The sequence below is a fragment of the Micropterus salmoides genome, unplaced genomic scaffold (assembly GCF_014851395.1).
Source record: "Micropterus salmoides isolate LMB-PRFRI ecotype aquatic unplaced genomic scaffold, ASM1485139v1 Ms_hic_scaffold_10, whole genome shotgun sequence".
NCBI classification, from domain to species: Eukaryota; Metazoa; Chordata; class Actinopteri; order Centrarchiformes; family Centrarchidae; genus Micropterus; species Micropterus salmoides.
In genome coordinates this window covers 21,944,424-21,961,853 of record NW_024040041.1, presented here as the reverse complement: position 1 = coordinate 21,961,853, position 17,430 = coordinate 21,944,424, and the positions used below count along the sequence as shown (strand labels likewise).

At 39.1% G+C, this 17,430-nt stretch overlaps 1 pseudogene; it reads left to right on the top strand.

The window, feature by feature from the left end:
• Positions 1-3,148: 3,148 nt before the first annotated feature.
• LOC119917884 lies at positions 3,149-15,486 on the top strand (annotated as a pseudogene).
• The last annotated feature ends 1,944 nt before the right edge of the window (positions 15,487-17,430 follow it).

The following is a 17,430-nucleotide window of genomic DNA, read 5'->3' as shown; positions in this document are numbered from 1 at the left end:
TCCTCCATTTTGCTTCCCGGTCTTTCCAGCTGAAGACCCAGTTTCTATTGGCCACATGTGTATTCGTCACTGCACTTGCACTTTGCTGGACGCAGCGATAAACCTCCCTGGCGTAACGCAAGTCATTGAAAATGGGTTTCATAGTGCAGCGGTGCTGTCGTCACAGTCTATCTGAAACGGTCAAAACCTCTAACAACATGGAGGGAGAGACAGTGCTGGTCGACACTGCTGAAGCTGAAGCTGTCTTGTAAAAGGGAAAAAAATGGTTCAGTCAGTGTTTCCCACATACATTTTTCTTCAACGGGCCCCCAAGGTTAGGCGACACAATGTAGCATTTATCAGAGAATCACAGAGTTACTATGTTACAAGTCGCAACATGGTGGATCATATTTTACAGGAGGAGACCAGGTAAAGCGACAGTGAACATACCAGTCAGATGTCATTTGTTAGCTACCACACTGGTTTTGTTTTGAAAGGCTACGTCGTTAACATGTCTCCTCACATTCCACTTCTGCTGTTTTACTAAAGTTACTCTAATGTGTTCATTAGTCTTGTTTAAGTTAGGTGTGGCGTGGGTTGTGTGGGTGCTGTACAGTAAAGTTTTTTGTGATGAGTGATCAATGTTTTGAAAGCTGTTTTCAATGTGTCAAAATCTGTTTCAATATTTTAAAAACCTTTGACAAAATGACCCATGCCGGGTGTCCAGTTACCAGGGTCTACACATGTGCCAGAATTCTCTCCAATTAAACAAAAATAAAGTTAAAGTCATTGTTTCTGGTGCCAAGGAAGAATGATTTAAAGTCAGTGCTCAGCTTAAATCGGTAATGTGGTAAAAACCACAAACCAAACCAGAAATCTTGGTGTTGTCATGGGCTCAGACCTTGATTTTAGCAGACACATTAAGACAATTACAAAGTCTACTATCACCTGAAGAATATTTCAAGTATTAAAGGATTTATGTCTCAGCAGGACCTGAAAAAACAGGTCTCCTTAAAAGATCAATCAGATAGTTGATCACATTACTCCAGTTGTGAGGTCTTTACACTGCCTTCCTGTCTGTCAAATAATTGATTTCAAAATGCTGCTGTTAGTTTATAAAGCACTGAATGGTTAAGGGCCAAAATACATTTCTGATCTTCTGCTACGTTATGAACCATCCAGACAGGTCTGCTTTCTGTCCCAGAGTCAAACCTAAATATAAAGAAACAGCGTTCAGTTTTTATGCTCCATATATCTGGAACAAACTCCTTGAAAACTGCAGGTCTGCTGAAGACCTTTTTTGTACCACTGTCTTTAATGAAATCAAATTTAAGGCTGTAGATTAATACTGTACTGTAAGTTTTACTGTCCTGTTTTGACATGTTTTTATTTTCCAGTTAACTCTTTTAAAATGTTTTATCCTGTTTTTATTTTCTATGTACCTTTGTATTGTATTTGTATTGTCTTTTTTATATTTCCCTATGTTGCTTTTGTGTTTCATGTAAAGCACTTTGTGCTATACAAATAAACTTGCCTTGTCCTGCCTTGCCTCTAATCCGTAAGATACATTGTTATAATTCCAGGGCTAAACACAAGTCAGTCATTTTCCTGTTTTGGTTGTGACTCCTGGTTAATGCTATGTGTCAGCTCAGCACTTTTATGGCAATTCTACCTGACCTTATAATATATTGTACTTAATAAATCCATGGCCATAACCTTACATCCATTATTAACCATACATTCCTTTTATTGAAATATGTGTAAGAAATAAATAGATTTTTTGAAAGATACATCTCTTTAAACTTGGGATATGGAGATATCTAAATGTGTCCTATAAATATATTCTCTCTATTGCCAAACACAAATCACTGCCCCCTCCCTTAACTGGATTTATTTTTGACCTCGTGATCTGCTGGTAAGATGCCCCTGGAGATGATCCCAGACTTCATCAAGCGTCATTAAACAATTTGTCAGTCAGGGAGTATATCAAACCTCTCAACTAAACACTGCGTCTTTTTCATTTTTAAAAGCAAAATAAAACATATGTGAAGAACATTTTTATGGTGTTAAATGATCCAAGTTGGCAATCCTTTTTAAAACCCATTCCAAGGAGATAACCCATGTCCAGTGTTAATGGTAAGACCATCAGCCTGAATTTTATTTCAGATATGTGAGATTTGTATATCATGTAACTATACCCCAGTGGCATTTCATTGCTTCTCCAAATTTAAAACTCATTACTGGCTGTGAAATCAAAATTATCAGGACACAGTTGCCTACTATAAGCTATGTCAATTTAAAATAATTTCACCCTCTTTATTGGAACAATTAATCTACAAATTATGCAGTGCACTTTTGGAATTTACCATTGGGTACACTGTGAATATTAATCGTACTTAGTTTTTATAAGCACAATCAAGTCCCAAAATATATAAACCAAATAATATTGTCATCTGTTTCTAGTTATTTTTTTCATCAAGGATTATGTATAATGAGTACAATGATATTTATTTTCAAGATTGATAGGTAGGTCTTTTGTTGTGTCACAATACAGAACTTTGATTTATATATCAACAATGAGGATAATAATGTAGTTGGTAAAATGTTAACTATACATATATGTAGAAAATGAAACACGCTTATTCATTTATACACACAGAACATATCACTATCAACCAACAAGGTGTCAAGGATTCCTGACCAAATTGAGTAGGGCTCTTATGCTGAGAAGGCAGACTGGTTGTGTATAAAAACAGCAGCTCTCAACGTCTGCTCCAACTGACTGGCATTTAAGACGGGTGAGTGCAGTCAACTGTTCCTATAGCATGTTTCTATGACATTATTAGACATTATCATTGTTAATTACTGTAATCACTGTAATAATATGCTGATTCAGTGTTTCCATTTTCAAATTATATTAGGGTTTGTGTGTTGTATGTAGATTGTTTATTGTATTAATCTTAGATGAGATTACAAAACAATGGAAAAATTACACTGGTCTACCAAAAACTTGTTTTGTAGGATCTTGACATACACAGGACACCAAGGGGTTTCTGTTTTTCATCAGCTGAGGTAAAGTCTTCAAATCAAATATAATCAGAAATTTGTCAAATGCAGGTTCTGTAACAAATGTATAACTTGTGTTTTAATCTCTCATATTTTAAGTCCCCACTAAAGAGCCACCATGAGTACAGATGCGGAGATGGAGCAGTATGGCCCTGCGGCCATTTACCTTCGAAAACCAGAGAGGGAGAGGATTGAGGCACAGGCTGCACCATTTGATGCCAAAACTGCATTCTTTGTGGTTGATGCTGATGAGATGTATGTCAAGGGAAAACTTGTCAAAAGAGAGGGTGGCAAAGCCACGGTTGAGACGGAAGGTGGAAAGGTAGGTGAATAATTATACAATTTTAAATATCATAGTGAAACATAAATGTTTGTCCATCTGTTTCAACTGTGATAGTTGATAGTCTTCAAACTTTCAAAATCTCAAAATCTTTTGACTCCATTCAGACGGTCACTGTAAAAGAGGATGACATCCATCCCAGGAACCCTCCAAAGTTTGATAAGATGGAGGACATGGCCATGATGACTCATCTCAATGAGCCTGCTGTGCTGTATAACCTCAAAGAGCGTTATGCATCATGGATGATCTATGTAAGCTTTTACTTTACTTGAATGTGTATATAAGGTAAATAGCATTTATATGTGTATACAAATGTTCAAATACTGTTTATTCTTTCCTATTACAGACCTACTCTGGGTTGTTCTGCGTTGTCGTGAATCCCTACAAGTGGCTTCCTGTATATGATGCTGTAGTTGTTGCAGGATACAGAGGAAAGAAGAGGATTGAGGCACCACCCCACATCTTCTCCATCTCAGACAATGCCTATCAGTTCATGCTCACTGGTAAGATCAGTGCTAGTGTGCGAGTGTGAAAGTGTGTACTTAAACATGAGTATATTGAAAAAACAATAAATATGGCATTCATGGGAAGCATGTATGTTTGTATTCCAGATCGCGAGAACCAGTCTGTCCTGATTACGTAAGTACAAAACACACTGTCATGTAAATCTTTATTAATTTTATTAAATGAAGCAGAATCTTGACATTGTGTTTTTATTCCCCAGTGGAGAATCTGGTGCTGGAAAGACTGTCAACACCAAGCGTGTCATCCAGTACTTCGCAACAATTGCAGCTCTTGGAGCTAAGAAGGCTGAGCCAACACCTGGCAAAATGCAGGTAAAATAGTTTTTTTTAGGATAAAACTCTTAGTGAGAGGAAAGTTGATTTGAATGTATTGCTCATGTCATGCAAATCTTCTCATGCAGGGCTCCCTTGAGGACCAAATTGTTGCAGCCAACCCTCTATTAGAGGCCTATGGTAATGCCAAGACTGTGAGGAATGACAACTCCTCTCGTTTTGTAAGTAATTCAGGAAATTTAAAGCCCTGTTCTAATTGCTCTAAATGTGATGCTAATAAGGATCTAATTGTCTAGGGTAAATTCATCAGGATCCACTTTGGCTCGACTGGCAAGCTGGCTTCAGCTGATATTGAAACATGTAAGTTTCAACCATGGTGTAAGTTTAGAGCTATCTGTGCAAAACATTTTGTTTAATCAATGGTAAAGGTTTGGCAAACTGAAATGTAGGGGTTGCAATACGGATGAATGAGAAACATTGCAATTTAAGTACCAGAAGGAAGAACATTATTATTTATTTATGTTAACAATCTCTAGGTTTTTATACTGTGTATATATTGGTCTATTCTATACACACATGTATTGCATGTCTGTGGGTCCTGATTTACATTTTTTTATGTAGTGGTGAAACTTAAGATGAGTATAGTGTGGTTGCAACCAAGGTAATATATATGAGCAGGCAGCTAGAAATCACTTCCAGCCATAACGCTGAGGGATGAGAGTGACTACCATTACATCTAGGCAGCTAGAAATCACTTCCAGCCATAACGCTGAGGGATGAGAGTGACTACCATTACATTTATCACATTTTATTTATTACATGGGATGGATAGATATTTGCAATCACTAAGGTTAGAAATAAGGCGAAAAGAAGGCAACTGCAAAGAGACAACTGATACACATCTCCGTGTCAATTTATCTTGTTATGCTTAGATCTGCTGGAGAAGTCCCGTGTCACCTTCCAGTTGTCTGCTGAGAGGAGTTATCATATCTTCTATCAGCTGATGACTGGCCACAAGCCTGAGCTCCTGGGTATGTTAATAGACGTATTGAACATAATATTTTAACCATACTAGTAACAATAACACAGGAAAATCTCATGTATTTTGTTTCTGGTCTTTAAGAGGCTCTTCTGATCACAACAAACCCATATGACTACCCAATGATCAGTCAGGGTGAAATCACTGTCAAAAGCATCAATGATGTGGAGGAGTTCATTGCAACAGATGTAAGATCACACTGTGTTTGTTATATAACGTATAGATGTTTATTTCTCATTATACAACACAAGGTTGTATAACGAAAATAAAGTTTGTAGTCTGCACACGCAGAATGTACCAGATAATTACAGGTGTATTAAAATATGTTAATATTAAATAAATAAAATAAAAAAAATAGGCTATACAGTTATTCATATAGGCTATAGGCCAATTCATACCCAGAACATTCTGCATTGCATTTAATGAATTTGCATCTGGGTCGAATGTAAATAGCATCAACAAGATTATAATTAAAAATTAATTTAGATCAAATCAAAGTTTTATAAAATTACATACATTTCTTTTCTGTATAATGCAGACCGCTATTGACATCTTGGGATTCTCTGCTGAGGAGAAATTGGGCATCTACAAGCTGACTGGAGCTGTGATGCATCATGGTAACATGAAATTCAAGCAGAAGCAGCGTGAGGAGCAGGCTGAACCTGATGGCACTGAGGGTAACTGCTAAAATAGCACCAGTCTCATAATGCAAATTGTCTGGTGTGAAATTTACTACACAAGTGACTGTGTATTTAGCACTTCTTGTGTTTCTCTCCATCAGTGGCTGATAAAATCGCTTACCTCCTGGGCCTGAACTCTGCTGATATGCTGAAAGCTCTGTGCTACCCAAGAGTCAAGGTTGGAAATGAGATGGTGACCAAAGGTCAAACCGTGCCACAGGTAATAAAAAGAAATTTAATGTGTTGGGATATATCTGCATTTTGATATGAATATTTTATTCTGAAAAAATACCACACTAAAATCCTTATTTCTAGGTCAACAATGCTGTCAGTGCTCTGTGCAAATCCATCTATGAGAAAATGTTCTTGTGGATGGTCATCCGTATCAATGAGATGCTGGACACAAAGCAGCCAAGACAGTTCTTCATTGGGGTGTTGGATATTGCTGGATTTGAGATCTTTGATGTGAGTAGTTGAAAATATCTCAGCAATTTCAACCTTATTTTGGCATAAAATTAAATGTTTTTCTGTAATTACAGTTCAACAGCTTGGAGCAACTCTGCATCAACTTCACCAATGAGAAACTGCAACAGTTCTTCAATCACACCATGTTTGTTCTGGAGCAAGAGGAGTACAAGAAAGAAGGCATTCAGTGGGAGTTCATTGACTTTGGTATGGACTTGGCTGCCTGCATTGAGCTTATTGAGAAGGCAAGTAATCACTCTGGTAGATGTGATTTTTTGATTCATATGCAGATGTTTGGTTCCACAGTTAAATCTTTCAAAATCTGATGTAAATTTCTCTTAGCCAATGGGAATCTTCTCCATCCTTGAAGAGGAGTGCATGTTCCCCAAGGCCTCTGACACAACTTTCAAGAACAAGCTGCATGATCAGCATCTTGGCAAGACCAAGGCCTTTGAGAAGCCAAAACCTGCAAAAGGAAAGGCTGAGGCTCACTTCTCCCTGGTTCACTATGCTGGTACAGTGGACTACAATATCATTGGCTGGCTGGACAAGAACAAGGACCCCCTGAATGAGTCAGTTGTTCAGCTCTACCAGAAAGCTTCAAACAAACTACTGGCTTTCCTGTATGCAGCCCATGCTGGAGCTGATGGTAAGAAATTAATATGCTTCTTCTTAGTAAAACAGATGCCCCAAGGAACAGCCATGGATTCAAAAACATTATGCATTTTTCAATATTTCTACTAATAATGGTACAATATGGGGAGCAATGCAAAAAGCATGGTTTCAAATTGCTGCCTGTGCAGTTAATAATGTTATGTGAGAGGCATGGAGTTTAGCAATGAATACAAATATGTTTTGTTATATTGGTTTGCTTTTAACAGCATAACTTCATAAGTTGCAGTGATATTTATACTTCTTTTTTTTATGAAACAGAGGCTGCTGGTGGTGGTGGTGGCAAGAAGGGGGGTAAGAAGAAGGGTGGTTCCTTCCAGACTGTGTCTGCTCTTTTCAGAGTATGTATTGTGTGATATTTTTGGATGATAATTAAAAACCTTAAATTAAGATAATGTTAACCAACTATCTTTTGATGCTGATGCACAGGAGAATTTGGGCAAGCTGATGACCAACTTGAGGAGCACTCACCCTCATTTTGTACGTTGCCTGATTCCCAATGAAACAAAGACACCTGGTAAGTTAATAATCGACATTTCTGCACTTTCTAAACAATAAATTTTACGCAAAACACCTTTGCAATGTGCAGGTCTTATGGAGAACTACTTGGTCATCCACCAGCTGAGGTGTAACGGTGTGCTGGAAGGCATCAGAATCTGCAGAAAGGGCTTCCCCAGCAGAATCCTCTATGGTGATTTCAAGCAGAGGTGACTGCAGTTTTCATTATTAGCAAGTCAATTTTATTTCAGAAGAGATATTGAGGAAAGATGGGAGGTAATTATAAGTAACAACATGATTTTCTCTTGTAGATACAAAGTATTGAATGCCAGTGTCATCCCTGAGGGACAGTTCATTGACAACAAGAAAGCTTCAGAGAAGCTGCTGGGCTCCATTGATGTGGACCACACTCAGTACATGTTTGGACACACAAAGGTTCATCCTTTAAAGACAATATTAATAGATTAAGTTGTCCTGTTACAGCCATGTGTACTGAGAACTGATTTGATTCACTTGACAACACAGGTGTTTTTCAAAGCTGGTCTGCTGGGTCAGCTGGAGGAGATGAGAGATGAGAAATTGGCTTCACTGGTGACCATGACTCAGGCTCTCTGCAGAGGATACCTCATGAGGAGAGAGTTTGTTAAGATGATGGAGAGGAGGTATGATTCTCATATAGTACAGTGATCTTTATGTCCACATTTATGGTTATGGTTATATTTTTGTTAAATTGTTATCCTCAGCACTTTATCTATCTTCATTTTTCAGGGAATCAATCTATGCCATCCAGTACAATATCCGATCATTCATGAATGTGAAAAACTGGCCATGGCTGAAACTGTACTTCAAGATCAAGCCTCTTCTGAAGAGTGCTGAGACTGAGAAGGAGCTGCAACAGATGAAGGAGAACTATGATAAGATGAAATCAGACCTGGCTGCTGCCCTGGCAAAGAAGAAAGAACTGGAGGAGAAGATGGTTTCTCTGCTGCAGGAAAAGAATGACCTGCAACTCCAAGTGGCTTCAGTAAGTAGGAAACAAAGCAAGTGTGATTCTGTCACATATACACTTCACAAACTAAACACTGTCACTCACATTTTCAGATATAAAAAGAGGCCACATACATTCCTTGTCTTCTCATTGTCTATGTGCCTTACAAAAGCTGTAACCAAATGGCTGTTTAAAATTTACTATAGGAAATTGAGAACCTCTCTGATGCTGAGGAAAGGTGTGAGGGGCTCATTAAGAGCAAGATCCAGCTTGAAGCTAAACTCAAAGAGACAACTGAGAGACTGGAGGATGAAGAGGAAATCAATGCTGAGCTGACTGGTAAGAAGAGGAAGCTGGAGGATGAATGCTCTGAGCTGAAGAAAGACATTGATGACTTGGAGCTCACCTTGGCTAAAGTGGAGAAGGAGAAACATGCCACAGAAAACAAGGTTCACATTATTTTAAACCTATCATCTTTTAAACGTAGACTATATAGATATAAAGTGATGGAAATAATGCGCCTTTCACATCATTTCAGGTGAAAAACCTGACAGAGGAGATGGCATCTCAAGATGAGTCTATTGCCAAGTTAACAAAGGAGAAGAAAGCCCTCCAAGAGGCCCACCAGCAAACACTTGATGATCTCCAGGCAGAGGAAGACAAAGTCAACACTCTGACCAAGGCCAAGACAAAGCTGGAGCAGCAAGTGGACGATGTAAGAAAACAGTTGTTTTTTTTGTGCGGGGTTTTGCCCTGTAATTACTTGGTATTCTTGGTATTGTGCTCTCTGAAATGCCACAAGTCAACTATCATGAACTGTCATCTGATAGCTTGAGGGATCACTGGAGCAAGAGAAGAAGCTCCGAATGGACCTTGAGCGAGCCAAGAGAAAGCTTGAGGGAGATCTGAAACTGGCCCAGGAATCCATAATGGATCTGGAGAACGACAAGCAGCAATCTGATGAGAAAATCAAAAAGTAAGTTTTGGTTATTTATAATGCTTAAATTTCACTAACCAGCCATAATAAAGCAATATCACATGAAAAGGAGTGCTGCTGTACTGACTATCAGCATGGCTGTGATTCTGTCATTGGTATGAGGCCGCAGGCTGACAACAGTTCTACAAGCGCCATTTATTAGTTACCTGTAATAAACAACAGATTAAGATTTACTTGTTTATTTTATTATTTATTTGGCTCCACCAACACAAATAGTTCCACTGGCACAGGACTGTTGCCAAGCAAAACATAAACATTTTCATGCACTCTAGCTTGTTACTTTGTGCAGGTCTACACATTACCACAAGCCAGCTACTGTGTATCATATAGATTTATTTTCATGTTTCTATTTATCGTGGAACCAGTGAAATAAGAGTCTGTTGAGTTAACAGCTTGATCAAACAGATCAAAAATGTCTCTAATAACTTCTTAGCAAGCCTGCAAGTTTTTGGTTTATATGTTTATGTTCAATGACTCATTTTATAATAATTCACACCATAGCATACCGACTATGACCACTCTCTGCCACGATCTCCCTCTCATCGAGTCCTGCAACAGTTTCTGGCTCGTACACTGTGGTTGGTGTAAGACGTGTGTGTCCCTGCCTCTTTGCACATTCTTTGTAACAATAGTGAGTCTTAGCATGAGGGCTTTAGCAACTCTAAATTGCTCAAAAAATTTCCAAGTGATGCTAGCAGAAGGGGGGTTTTCCTTGCTCTGCAAACATAGCACCCCTCCAATTTTTTCTGTCTCTCGCCTGTAGGTCTTTATGATTCTTTGCTCCATTATCATGTTTTAGAATGAATGAGTCAGGTTTGAGATTCAAATTTCCCCATTTTTCCCTGCAACTGAATATCATAGACCTTATACTCCCAATAGCATGTAACATAGGGTGAAACATGCATAGTTACGTCCCAGTGCTGGTATACCCATGGATCAGTGCTCATGGGTGTACTCAAATTACTTGATCTGAACTGTTATAATGCAACACAATGATCATGATGAGTCAACTAAAAGTATAACAGCAAATATTGTTTTTGTTCTGCTCTTCCAGGAAAGAATTTGAGATCAGCCAGCTCCTCAGCAAGATTGAGGATGAACAGTCCCTTGGTGCCCAGCTTCAGAAGAAGATCAAGGAACTCCAGGTAGTGTATTTGACATGAATAGTAAATCAAAAACAACATGCATGTCTGTTCCAGTTAATAAGCCTTTTTGATATTACTATCATCAAATGTAGGCTCGTATTGAGGAGCTGGAGGAAGAGATTGAGGCTGAGAGGGCTGCTCGGGCGAAGGTAGAGAAGCAGAGGGCTGACCTCTCCAGGGAGCTTGAGGAGATCAGTGAGAGGCTTGAGGAAGCTGGTGGAGCAACAGCTGCTCAGATTGAGATGAACAAGAAGCGTGAAGCTGAGTTCCAGAAGCTGCGTCGTGACCTTGAAGAGTCAACCCTGCAACATGAAGCTACCGCATCAGCTCTCCGCAAGAAGCAGGCAGACAGTGTTGCAGAGCTGGGTGAGCAGATTGACAACCTCCAGCGTGTCAAACAGAAGCTGGAGAAGGAGAAGAGCGAGTACAAGATGGAGATTGATGACCTCTCCAGCAACATGGAAGCTGTTGCTAAAGCTAAGGTGTGTGGTTTGTTTTAAGTAAGGGCTTTCCCTGTTTAGACATCTCAGTAATACAAAAGCATCCCTGTGTTTAAGTCATCACTGATAATTCTGATTACACTGGCTTTAATGTACTGCTAGACAGAATCCTTAACATTTGCATGGTTGATTACAGGTTTTTAAATACACCATTTTTTGTTGTTTATAGGGCAATTTGGAAAAAATGTGTAGAACTCTTGAGGACCAGTTGAGTGAACTCAAAACCAAAAATGATGAAAATGTCCGCCAGCTGAATGACATTAACGCACAGAAGGCCAGATTGCAGACAGAGAATGGTAAGTCCCCTGCAATAAAAAGCACTCTGTGGGTAGAGTTCCTCAAATATGATATACACTAAATGACAACATGCACTGTATACATTTATTGGAATTTTTCATTTAGCTGATGCTTTTATCCAAAGCGACTTACAATTGCTATATATGTCAGAGGTTACGTGTCTCTGGAGCAACTAGGGGTTAAGTGTCTTTCTCAGGGATATATTGATACAGTGTTGGGTTTGATAATTTGATGTTTTATTCACTGCGCTATCACCGCCCGTGTATGTTTAAGAGTTTCCTGTATTATAGTCATAAAAACTTAAAATCCTCAAAATAATCTTCATGAACAACATTTTGTCAATCAGGTGAGTTTTCCCGCCAGCTTGAGGAGAAAGAAGCTCTTGTTTCCCAGCTGACGAGAGGAAAGCAGGCCTTCACTCAGCAGATTGAGGAGTTGAAGAGGCACGTTGAGGAGGAAGTGAAGGTATGAAAAGTTTATATCTCCACTTATTGTCAGATTTTTACAGGGTATGATTATATATAAACTCTATTTTAAGGTTTTGAATTTATAACAAGATGTAATTTATGGATAAATTGAGAGCTCCATAAATACTTACAAAGGTTATCAAAGACAAAAATCTGATTTAGCACAGACAGGAGTATTGTTTAAGAGCTGGGACTATAATATAGGGAAAGATGAAATGTAAAACAAACAAATAAAGCATTCCTTCCCTAGGTATAGCTTAATCCTAGGAGGAACATATAAAAGTATTAATTGATTATTCATTCAAAGTCCCTAATATTGCAATATGAGGTTTCAGCGTAAGATACTTATTCACCCAGCATTTGGATGCAACATACATGATGTTGATTAAAATGTCCCTTTAACATAGACTGTTTGCCCAACAGGCCAAGAATGCCCTGGCCCATGCTGTTCAGTCAGCCCGCCATGACTGTGATCTGCTCAGAGAGCAGTTTGAGGAGGAGCAGGAGGCCAAGGCTGAGCTGCAGCGAGGAATGTCCAAGGCCAACAGTGAGGTGGCTCAGTGGAGATCCAAATATGAGACTGACGCCATCCAGCGCACTGAGGAGCTGGAGGAGGCAAAGTAAGTTATTAACTTTTCAGTGTTTTTATTAGTTTTCATTTCAGTTATTTGCTTTTACCAATTAGAACATTCTTCTTCACTCCAGGAAAAAGCTTGCCCAGCGCCTGCAGGATGCTGAGGAATCCATTGAGGCTGTGAACTCAAAGTGTGCCTCTTTGGAGAAGACCAAGCAGAGACTGCAGGGTGAGGTGGAGGACCTCATGATTGATGTGGAGAGAGCTAATGCTCTTGCGGCAAACCTTGACAAGAAGCAGAGAAACTTTGATAAGGTAATTGATTAAACTGGTAATCAAAACCAGTTTTATCATCAAAATTAGTATTAACATTATATAATTAACTAATCATTTAATTAACCTGCACAATTCTAGGTCCTTGCAGAATGGAAACAAAAGTATGAGGAGGGCCAAGCAGAGCTGGAGGGAGCCCAGAAGGAGGCTCGTTCTCTCAGCACTGAACTGTTCAAGATGAAGAACTCTTATGAGGAGGCTCTGGATCAGCTGGAGACCATGAAGAGAGAGAACAAGAACCTTCAGCGTATGTCAATCTTACTATTTTTAAACTGACTATTGTAGTAATTGTACTATTTTACAACTATTGTGCTTCTAATTGTAGTGTATTTGCTAGACATAATGTCAACTGCATAATCTAAGTTGCCCCAAATGTATTTGGCTTTGGTCACACTTTAGAGGAGATCTCAGATCTGACTGAACAGCTTGGTGAGACTGGAAAGAGTATCCACGAACTGGAGAAAGCAAAGAAAACTGTAGAGACAGAAAAGAGTGAAGTTCAGACAGCATTAGAGGAAGCTGAGGTAACATATTTTCAAATCACAGAAATGTGTTTTGTTTGACTTAAATCAAATTAGTCCATGCCATTGTAATTCAGTATTCAGTATTCAAGTGACTTTTCTTAAATTTTTTAAAGGGTACACTGGAGCATGAGGAGGCCAAGATTCTCCGTGTTCAGCTTGAGCTCAACCAGATCAAAGGTGAGGTTGACAGGAAGCTGGCAGAGAAGGACGAGGAGATGGAGCAAATCAAGAGGAACAGCCAGAGGGTGATTGACTCTATGCAGAGCACTCTCGACAGTGAGGTCAGGAGCAGGAATGATGCCCTGAGAGTCAAGAAGAAGATGGAAGGAGACCTGAATGAGATGGAGATTCAGCTGAGCCATGCCAACAGGCAGGCTGCTGAGGCCCAGAAACAACTGAGGAATGTCCAGGGACAGCTGAAGGTGAGGTTTATATGATCAATTACATATAAACAAACAAGTAATAGTACAGAAGGTTCATTTCATTAATTACTTCTTTGCCAGGATGCCCAACTGCACCTTGATGATGCTGTCAGAGGACAGGAAGACATGAAGGAGCAGGTTGCCATGGTGGAGCGCAGAAATGGCCTGATGCTGGCTGAGATTGAGGAGCTGAGAGCCGCTCTGGAGCAGACAGAGAGAGGACGCAAAGTGGCTGAGCAGGAGCTGGTTGATGCTAGTGAGCGTGTTGGACTGCTTCACTCTCAGGTGTGTTTTTATAACTTCACAAAAAAATAGTATTTTGAAAATACATCATAACTATCGTATTAAACATGGCTTTTTTTCATTTAGAACACCAGTCTTCTGAACACCAAGAAGAAACTGGAGGCTGACCTTGTCCAGGTTCAGGGTGAAGTGGATGATTCTGTTCAGGAAGCAAGAAATGCCGAGGAGAAAGCCAAAAAGGCTATCACTGATGTGAGTTTACATCTTTAACCTTGCTATTTTAGAAAATGTTTCATATTTGGGTCTACTATCATGCACTGATAATAATATGTATCATAAATTTGAAACATTTCAGGCTGCCATGATGGCTGAGGAGCTGAAGAAGGAGCAGGACACCAGCTCTCACCTGGAGAGGATGAAGAAGAACCTGGAGGTCACAGTCAAGGACCTGCAGCATCGCCTGGATGAGGCTGAGAACCTCGCCATGAAGGGTGGCAAGAAGCAGCTCCAGAAACTGGAGTCCAGGGTATGAACTGTGTATAAATGCCCAAAGATAGCTTTTAAAACATAAAAACATACTTTAAAAGCATAAAATCACTTTCCTTCTTTGTACACCCTCAAATCCTTGTACAAATATTTGATAATTTATGATCACATTTTAGGTGCGTGAGCTGGAAGCTGAAGTTGAGGCTGAACAGAGACGCGGAGCTGATGCTGTTAAAGGAGTCCGCAAATATGAGAGAAGAGTGAAGGAGCTGACCTACCAGGTAATTAATTTCACTAAAACAACACAGTACTTTGTAGTCTCTTCTCTTTCACTTAAAATACTTTTATCTGTGTAGACTGAGGAGGACAAGAAGAATGTGAACAGACTTCAGGATCTGGTGGACAAGCTGCAGCTCAAAGTCAAGACTTACAAGAGACAGGCTGAGGAAGCTGTGAGTGAACTATATTTAATTTAGAATAAATAATACCATAATTAACAGTCTTGTATATGTATAATACTCCAATGCCTTCACAGGAGGAGCAGGCCAACACTCACATGTCTAGGCTCAGGAAGGTTCAGCATGAGATGGAGGAAGCTCAGGAGCGTGCTGACATTGCTGAGTCCCAGGTCAACAAACTGAGAGCCAAGAGCCGTGATGCTGGAAAGGTACTCATTTCTGAAGTCATATTTTCCCCCCAAAAAAAGACCTGCATAATTTCATTTGAGTATTCCATTTTTATGGCAGTAATCTTTCATTGATACAAAATTCCATAATTTCACTCTTCCACTTGTGGAAGCACATTTAAACAACCACATATAGGATGATACAGTCTTTAAACGTTAAGTACAAAATCTCTGATAAAAATCTAATACTATAATATTCTAATACTGTTAAAACCTTAATAATAATAATTGATTGTAATAATTACAATTTTTTTGTTTTGTTTTCTTCTAGAGTGAGTCTGCTGAATGAGAGACCACATCATCCACAACTGAAGCCATTTGACAGAGTTCATAAAATATGAACCAACTGTTGAATTATTTTTACAGTGTAACATTTCAATAAACATCATGCATATTGGTCAATAGCATTTACTCTGCATTTCCTTTATTAAACTAATGTTTATACTGCTTGGCTGTTACAACACAATAAGAAATGCAGGCCAAGTATTCAGGCTTATTTTGAATTTAATAGGTTCAACATATATTCTAAAACATTTTGAAAGTGAGCCACTTGCTTTTAAGTCAGTTAAAACTAGCCATGGTGCATTAACCTATACCATGACATTTCTCTACTGAGTCTTTATGTTTTGCTAAGTGTTTATGTTATGCTGCAAAACAGGTTAGAATATAAGATTTTGTACCTGAGCCCAGACAGTTGTATAAAGAATAAATCAAATTATTATTATTAGAGAAACTATACCAATTAACTTTATTCACTGTTACAGTACATGTTGTGAGAAATATTCTACACTATAGTAACTTTCAGTTTCATTAGGAAAACATATAATAAAAATATTGTACTGATGTTGCCAACCCATCTGGATGTGTCTGATAAATATATCCTGCTCTCTCTGCCAAACAGGAATCATTATTCCCCTACCGTAGCTGTTTTTATTTTTGACCACAGTAATACCTTGTGATCTCCCGGTAAGGTGTTAAATAATAAGCCACTTCTGCCCATAACTATGTAATCAAAGTGGATACTGGCAATGATTCAAAACTTTATCTTCATAATTGCTTTGAACATCAGTCACTGCAACGTCAGCTAATTACATATTTTTGGCAACTCTTCTTATATCACATTATCAGGGGACATTTACTTTTGCACCCCTGCAATGGAAAGAACAGCAGTGGGAATTTTGTATCAGATATCTGAGACATGTGTACCACGCAACTATATACCAGTGGCATTCTAAAACCTCTCCAACATCTCACTCACAACTGCCTATAAAAAAGTGTGTCAACTGAAATCTACTCTGATCTATTAAAAATCTATAGACTGTCTATAGACTATTATAAAATAATCTCTTGAATTTTAGACTGCTTTTTGAATCCACTATATGATTTCATGACTTTTTACATTTTAACTATTTGGAAATAATACTTATCCGTAAAATCCCCTCCAGGGATCGCCAACAGTAAATGGTGGAGACAGGGCAGCAAACTCATCAGGGGTGAAAAAGGTGACAAACAAAAGAAAATGATCATTTAAAATATCAACGACCGAACAGATCAAATTCTGATAGTGAAACGACAAATTTCGAGGGCATTGTGAAGCTTTAAAAAAAAAAGAATCCACCATTTTAGAGCCGCTTGTTTGGCCACTAGTAAAACATACAATCCGAGTGGGCCATGTTCAAAGCTTTGATACCTGCTGTGGTGGCAACCTGAGAACCCGCTGGTGGACACCAGGCTTCCAGGAGGCCCAGGGGTCTCCTGAAGCAGCATGCACATATACAAGAACTATACTTTGGTGGTCACCGAGCAAAAACCTGTATGTCGGAGGAGTTCTGGGAGGCTGTGGAAAAGACTTTCGGTAGGCCTCAAGGAAGCTATGGCAAAGAGTCATATGACTATGGAAGGAAAAGCAGGGCTTGGCTAAGGCAAGTCAGGGGAGAGTAACAGCTCACCCTGATTGGGGATATTGTTGAGCGATGGAAAGAGTATTTGAGGAATTCAAACAACACGTAATCTTTGAAGGATGCAGAGTTTAAAGACTGGAGGGAAGCCACACACATTCTTGGCAGAGGTCTCTGAGGAAGTTAAAAAGCTCCTCAGCTGCAAGGTACCACCCTGAGAAGCTGATGGCTCTGGACATTGTCCGGCTGTCTTGATGGACATGCATCATCAATGTTACATAGAGGTCGTGGACAATTCCACATTATCTTAAAACCTTGAGGGCAGCATGAGAAGA